Source organism: Oreochromis niloticus, linkage group LG22, assembly GCF_001858045.2.
Source record: "Oreochromis niloticus isolate F11D_XX linkage group LG22, O_niloticus_UMD_NMBU, whole genome shotgun sequence".
Classification (NCBI taxonomy): Eukaryota; Metazoa; Chordata; class Actinopteri; order Cichliformes; family Cichlidae; genus Oreochromis; species Oreochromis niloticus.
Genome location: NC_031985.2, coordinates 28,619,123 through 28,627,605, shown reverse-complemented (window position 1 = coordinate 28,627,605; position 8,483 = coordinate 28,619,123).

Here is an 8,483-nt window from a genome sequence, read left to right as displayed (position 1 = left end):
TCTGACTAATATAGCGGCAACCTTCGGTCCTTCTTTGCCGCTTCTGCAGGACGTAAAGTTTCTGACTCGTGCTCTTGTTAGATCGCTTGGATGCCTTCCGGTAGCAAAAACGAGGCGAAGAAAAAAGGGGCAAAAACATTTATTCTCCATACAAACCGAAAGGTACAAAACAAATGCCTGTGGTGGGAGCTCCGTTTACATTCCCTTTATGTTACAACAAAAAATAACATTAAAACGGCGACGGTCAGAAAACTGTTGCTCCACGTCCTGCTTGCTTACCTAACCTTTTACCCACACCCCCTTTACGACACCTATCAACACTTTACAACAACAACAGACTACCAAAGCAGGATTAATTTATGGAGCACAGCATATTACATTATAACATAAAATGATCAAGATTATAATACAAACTTAAAGATCATGACAAATACTTAAATATGGCATGATGTAACTAAGTAAAATATTGGCCTGGACTATCTAAGCTCCAACAGACGTTGTCAGCAACCTGGACATTTTGCTCGAGAGTGTGATGGGGAACGTGTTCCTCGGTCCCGACCTACTTGGTCAGGCCCGCCGCATCTGAATAAAAGAAACAAAGAAAATTCGTATAATGTAAACAGAATTGGTCCTAGCACTGAACCCTGTGGAACACCATAATTAACCTTAGTGTGTGAAGAGGACTCTCCATTTACATGCACAAATTGGAGTATATTAGATAGATATGATACAAACCACTGCAGTGCAGTACCTGTAATACCTACAGCATGTTCTAATCGTGCTAATAGAATATTATGGTCAACAGTATCGAACGCTGCACTAAGGTCTAGCAGGACAAGCACAGAGATGAGTCCACTGTCAGAGGCCATAAGAAGATCATTTGTAACCTTCACTAAAGCTGTTTCTGTGCTGTGATGAGCTCTGAAACCTGACTGAAACTCTTCAAATAAGCCATTCCTCTGCAGATGATCTGTTAGCTGTTTGACAACTACTCTTTCAAGGATGTTTGATATGAAAGGAAGGTTGGAGATTGGCCTATAATTAGCTAAGACAGCTGGGTCTAGGGATGGCTTTTTAAGTAAAGGTTTAACTACAGCCAGTGTGAAGGCCTGTGGTACATAGCCGATTATTAGAGATAGGTTGATCGTATTTAGGATTGAAGCATTAATTATTGGCAGGACTTCTTTGAGCAGTTTTGTAGGAATGGGGTCTAAAAGACATGTTGATGGTTTGGAGGAATTAATTATTGAAGTTAACTCAGAAAGATCAATTGGAGAAAAAGAGTCTAAATGAATATCGATGGTACTGAGAGTAGCTGTAGATAATATTACATCTGTGGGATGATTATTGGTAATTTTTTTTCTCTAATGATAAAAATTTTATTTGTGAAGAAGTTCATGAAGTCATTACCAGTTCACGTTAAAGGGATTGTTGGCTCAGTAGAGCTCTGACTTTTTGTCAGCCTGGCTACAGTGCTGAAGAGAAACCTGGGGTTGTTCTTATTTTCTTCAATCAGTGATGAATAGTAAGCCTGGCTTTGCGGAGGGCTTTCTTATAAAGCAGCAAACTATTTCTCCAGGCTAAATGATGATCCTCTAAATTTGTGACACGCCATTTCCTCTCCAGCTTACGAGTAATCTGCTTTAGGCTACGTGTTTGAGAATTATACCACGGAGTCAGGTACTTTTGAGGCCTTAGTTTTCACCGGAGCTACAGTATCCAGAGTCATACGTAGTGAGGAGGTAAAATTATTAACAAGATAATCGACCTCTGTTGGAGTAGCGTTCAGATAGCTGCTCTGCTCTATGTTGGTACAGGGCATTGAAGATGATAACAGTGGGTGGATTATATTCTTAAACTTAGTTACAGCACTTTCAGAAAGACATCTACTGTGATAAAGTCTACTCTCCACTGCTGTGTAATCAATTATTGTAAATGTAAATGTTATCAGGAAATGATCAGACAGGAGAGGGTTTTCAGGAAACACTGTTACATGTTCAGTTTCTATGCCATATGTTAAAATGAGATCTAGAGTGTGATTAAAGTGGTGGGTGGGTTCTTTTACATTTTGAGAGAAGCCAATTGAGTCTAATAACAGATTAAATGCCATGTTGAGGCTGTCATTTTTAGCATTTACATGGATGTTAAAATCACCCACAATAATTATTTTATGTGAGCTGAGCACTAAATCGGATAAAAAGTCTGAGAAATCAGAGAGAAACTCTGTGTAAGGCCCAGGTGGACGATAGATGATAACAAGTAAGACTGGTTTCTGAGTTTTACAGCTGAGTGGACAAGGTTAAGCATCAGGCTTTCAAATGAATTAAAAGTCTGTCTTGGTCTTTCGTTGATTAATAGGCTGGTGTGAAAAATTGCTGCCACACCGCCCCCTCGGCCTGTGCTTTGAGATTTCTGGTAGTTAGAATGACTTGGGGGTGTTGGTTTATTTAAACTAACATAATCATCCTGCTGCAACCAGGTTTCTGTAAGGCAGAATAAATCGATTTGTTGATCGCTTATTAGTGTACTGTTTTACTCTTTGGTTCAGATGTGGATACTGTATTGTTCTTTCTTTGTGATTTTTTTTTTTTTTTTATGTTTAAGTTGTTTATTGCTGGTTTTTAGTTTGTTGTTTTGTCTGTTTGGGACCTGACACAGTCTCAATGGAAATGGGGTTTTGGGGGGGCAACAGGAGGAGAGAAGCTGCAGAGAGGCGTGTAAGACTGCAGCTCTGCTTCCTGGTCCCAACTCTGGATAGTCATATTTTGGGGGGTTTAATAAATTTGTCCATATTTCTAGAAATGAGAGCTGCTCCATCCAAAGTGGGATGGATGCCGTCTCTCCTAACAAGACCAGGTTTCCTCCAGAAGGTTTGACAATTATCTATGAAGCACACATCGTTTTTTGGACACCACTCAGACAGACAGCAATTTAAGGAGAACATGCGGCTAAACATGTCAGTCCTGGACTCCTGTACAGTGGGACTTGAGCAGCAAGGCAGACCTTCACATAAATTACAACACCACCACCTTTTCTGGGATGGTCTGAGCAGTAAATGTAAAATCTGTCATTTGCCACGTTTTTATCCAGTATAGATTTGGATAGCCAAGTCTCAGAAACAACAGTTATATCAGCACCAGTTTAAGGGGCCCAGATTTGAATCATATCTATCTTAAGAAGCATACTGTGAGCATTTATTTATTTATCCTGGCCATTGTGGGGGTGACAGTTACCGAAGAGCATAGCATCAGATCTGCCCCGCTAGCTGCTGTCAGCTGTTGCTCACGATCGCTGCTTGGATGTTTATTCTCACCTCCTCTGTACCACTTTTTATCTTCTTGTAAAATCTCTTATCTCTGTGTTCAAGATTGTAATCAACTGTCTTTTGTGCTTTCTTGTCAGTCCTGCTTCCTTTGTCATAATTACTTTCATCTGTGATTTGTTACTGTATGTTTCCACTCTCCCTGATTATCTCGTGAATGTTTTTAAAGCCTCAGTTTGTATCATTTCCTTGTCTTGTAATACTGTGTTCTCTGTCTGCTTGTTTTGCCTCAGCTTATTCCAACTTAATGGCTAGGATTCTGGTCTTTTTCTTTTCCGCCCATGGGTTATACACTTTTTCCCTTCTTTTAGGACAGTTTAAAAAAACAAATCTGCCTCTTTGCATTCTTGTATTTGGGTCCCAACCAAATCTACACTTCATATCTTGTGATACACAGGAGAGACTATGTGCATATGTGGCAAATAAGTAAATAACTTGGTTCAGGCAGAGCATACACAGAACAAACTGGGATATATTAAAAAAAAAACATGTAAATCATGTAATGTAGCTGGAATGAAAGAAAAGAAAGGAACTTCAACAAAACTCAAACAGCTGGTTTGATTTTATTTCAATTTATAAATAGGCATCATAGGTGACATTTAGGTAATATACTTCAGTATATAAAAGCAGAAGAACAGAATGTCTGTCTTTTTTTAACATAATCAGCCTACCTCATATTAATATATAACGACCTTGTGATGCAACCCACTTAATTTCTGTGCAAAGGGAGAGAAATATAGCAAGCCAAAGAGTAACTTAGAGCCACATTATACACACACACACACACACACACACACACACACTTTAGGGAACTGTAAGTTCAATTGTCACTTAAATTTAAATTCTAATATGAAATAGTTCAAAGGCTTTTTTTGTTTGTTTGTTTTTAAACAACTGGCCATGGCATAAACTTAAAGCTGCATAGGAAGGATGTCTCTATCACTGATGTTATGTGAACTAAGATGTCCTCGCATATATTAATTATTTTGCCAGGAGGAAAATGACAAAGTACAAAAAAAGGAATTACAGTGGGAAGCATTTACAAATACACATTTGAATACTTTCCATGAAAATCCTCAGGACACAGCAAGAAACCTAAACTAATTTGCTCGATCTAACCACAAAGATTCTGGAGTAAGTTGGATGAAGCTGTAGAGAATGTGCCCAGAGAGGAGAGGCAGGTAAATTATTTGCCAAATCAAACATGACGATCATGAAGAATTAGATTTGAATACTGGATCGGTCAGGGCTGAGGTCAACAACAACAACTGTCTACGGTGCTGTTGGCCAACAGGATGCTGATAGAAACTAGTGTTGGCTGAAGACAAAGGAAAAAGGCAATATCAGATATTAGGTATGTTAAAGATGTTAGGGATTCTAGAAGGCAGCGATAGATAGGGAAAAGGTGAAGAAAGGAAGTTGAGACAGGCTCTGGGTCATAGGAAAAAGTTTGTGCAAAAATTTGTTTGTTTCTTATTTGCACAGTGTTTGATGTTATTGTCAATGCAAAATACACCCTTCCTTATGCAAAGGATTTGTGTCTCTCCTCTGGACCAAACACAGGATGTTTTGCTTGTTAGGAATATGTGTAAGCCACATATTGACAAAAATCTTTGATGAAAGTTTAAAAATAGAGATGAGACAGAATTGGATATGTTCCTGTATAGGTGGTTTAAAAATCTTAGAGTAAAAAGAGCAGTATCTTCATTAAAAACAAAAACAGTTCACCGTTTAACCTTCCCATCTTACACTGTAAACAGCCCATACTTTTAGGGCTGTGAACCATATTAACCATGCTTGACCACGCCTTTTCACATTGTAAATATACATTAGATTGATGTTGTATTCTTACATTATTTATAAAAATGAGATTAGGCAGGACTGTTCTACCTTCTTTACTTGTAAGAAAAAATGAACACCAGCTTGGAAAGAACGACACCCTGACTTCTTTAGGTTTCTTGATGTTTTACATAAAAACTCCAGACGCCTTTCTTTCCAAAATCCATAGACAAAAAGAATTATAGTGAGTTTTATGTGGGACTGAACACAAAGGAATAAGAAAATAACTTTTGGCTGGGCACTGGCTGGACAAAGAAATCAAACTGTAAAGGATGTGGAACAGGTTCAGCTGATCAAGAGCAGAAATCTAAATGTACTAACAAGTGATGGGAGTGTTCTGAGCAGACAGAAGAAATACTTAGAGGAGCTGATGAATGTAAAATATGAATGAGAGACAGGATACTGTGTATATTGGGTATAAACCATTATAAGTGTTTAATTCCTCCCACCAATGCTGTCTGATAATAGTTCATATTCTCACCAACACACAATCCCAAATTTTCCTAGATGAAGTTAAATTGTTTTAATAGACTGCATCATATGATACGATGATACAAACACGATAAACACACCTTTTTTTAGTCTTTTGCATACTTCATGCTAACATGCTGACATTTATTGTAACTATCACTTTCATAAAATATAACTAGCACATTACACATAGCTGGCGAATAAACAGTTTGAGTGTGCTAATGTGTGTGTCTGTGATTACAGCAAATCAACACTCTTTTATTAATCAGAATCATATCAAAGTAGATGTATCAGGTCACCTTATGCAGAAGATTTCATGATATCTCACTCTGATTCTGGGTTGTAAAATTCACCTGTCCAGTTGTTAAACTGAATTGTTTGCAGCACATTCATAAGATCCCTACGAACTTCTTCCTCAGCTCTCTGCCTGTTTTCAGCTGAGTGTTCTTGCACATGTTTCATTTTTAACTTCTTCCTCATATGTAAGCAAGTTGCTCAGGCTCTCAGCTTCAGCACAGTTACCATAAGGCCAGTCTTTGGTGTCTTCTGTGTTCAAGCCAAACAAATTGTGACATGATCTGCAAGGAGGTAATTGTCCTCCATTCTTGATGTTAAACGTCTCACATCTGATATTCCCAGGAACCTCAATGGTTCCATCAAAGTAAGTTTTCCTGACCATTACTGGATAATAGGTCATCACTGCACCGGATACATATTCATGCCATTTGCTAAGACAGGAGGCACCAATCACAATTTTCCCTGGGTTAGAGCCTTTGGTGGACATGGAGACTCCGTAGTACCTGGCTGAACTCTTATTGTTCTGAGACAGGGGTCTGCAACCTTTAACATCCAAAGAGCCACTTGGACCCGGTTTCCACGCAAAAGAAAACACTGGGAGCCGCAAATACTTTTTGAAATCTAAAATGAAGATAACACTGTATATATTGTTTGGTTTTTTTTACCTTTATGCTTTGTGTGAACAACTAAAGTAAGTAAGTAAAGTTTATTTATTAAGCACTTTTCACAGACAGGCAGTCACAAAGCGCTGTACACAAATATTAAAATAAACAATACAATCAATAGACATTATACACAATGTAAAAGATCAAATGTAAATAATGTAAAGAATATAAAATACGTAGACCAACAAAAGGCTTGTTTGAACAGAAAAGTTTTTAACTGCTTTTTAAAAGAATCCACAGAGCAACTAAGGTGTGTTGCTTATGAAATCCACGAAGTGCTACAGAGAAAATTAAATTTTATTTATGTAATTAACACATTTTGAACTCTTAAAGAAATATAACAAAAGGAAAGACACCCAGCTGAACTAAAATGATCCATGTAGCAAACAACAACTGTTGTGAGCCGCCACCTTTATATCGCCTTTGGGCTTTTGGAGCCTTGAACTTACTTTTAAAAAGTAACTGGAAAAAAAGCACTATGCTGCTGAAAGATGGAAAATAGATATTTGCAAAATTCTGCCTAAATATGTATTTTACCTGGTTAATGTGTGTGGCGGGGCATGGTCTGCAGCGCCGCAGCACGGGAGGCGGACGCACCTGAGCGGCACCCGCGATAACGCCTCGCCACCTTAAAGTCTGTGCTCTCTCTGCTGTTGTGTTGTCGGGCTGTGAGGTGAAAAGCTACAGCCGGCTGTATGCGTACAGCAACCGTTTGTGAAAAGTGGTCAATAAAGAGATGCTGAAAAGCATGTTCATGGAAACATCTCGGGTCTGTCGTGATATGTTTACAATAAGACTTATGGTCCAAATCGGGGCTTTTATCTTTACGCAGGACTGTAAGCTGTCATCTGTGAGGCGTGAGCGGTGTTTGTTTTTAAACATAGTTCACGGTGGAGAACAGCTGCCGACATAATGTGGATCCGAAGATCCACAATTGACCTACCTGGGGTTGAATGTCTCGATAAATGCACGGCGTTTCCGCGAGTATACCGGCTTCCGCGAGTGTGACTCTTATTTTGAGCGATGAAAAAATAATAAGATAATTTTATTTTTATATTTCAAAATCACAATAATCTTCCAATGTAGAACTACAAGTTAAAAAAAGAACTAAACACAAATAAAATACACTTCAGCTAAATAGTTCTAATTTATTTTCCCAAACCACCCGGAGCCGACCCCTGGTATAGGGGAAGTCCACGCACACTGTGTGGTACCACCTTCCGCAGAAGGTGCAGTCAATCTGTAAGAAAAATTAGATTGTCACAGTCATGCATCTAAAGTCAGGCTGTTGAGTGAAGCAACTAAACATGTTTAAATGTGCAGATACTGCAGATTTCTGTGCAAAAGTCTATGGATCACTCGATGTTTCCATTCGTCCCTTAGTTGCTTCAGTGTCTTTAAAGTGCAGAGGCACACAGGTTACCTCAACTATAATTTTTCTGTTGGTGCATCACACTGACATGTCACCCAGTGATATTGAAGTAACCCATTCAGAGTGCTTCAGGCTCTGGTATTGATTTGGTTATTTTACACACTCATCGGTTTCTGCACCTGAACTTCTCTCACCACAGGCATGGCATAGGTGGGAAAGGTCTTTGAAAACATATGCCAGAATGAGGATATACATATAAATGCTGACTATGCTGACAGAATGTGTTGTGAGAACACTGATCAAATATTAATGTATTGTCATATATTTGTGAAATAGGTATTTTCTTTTTGCTGTGAAATGATATACACAAAAGGAGTGGGGATTTGTAAAAATTCAAGTGTATGATAAGGTGACAAAAAATACACAATTGCATGTCATGTAGTTGAAGGGGGTTTTTTGGGGGGGTTTTTTTGAAAGAACGGAAAACACTGAAAGTTCCAGATGTATTGTGCATGAA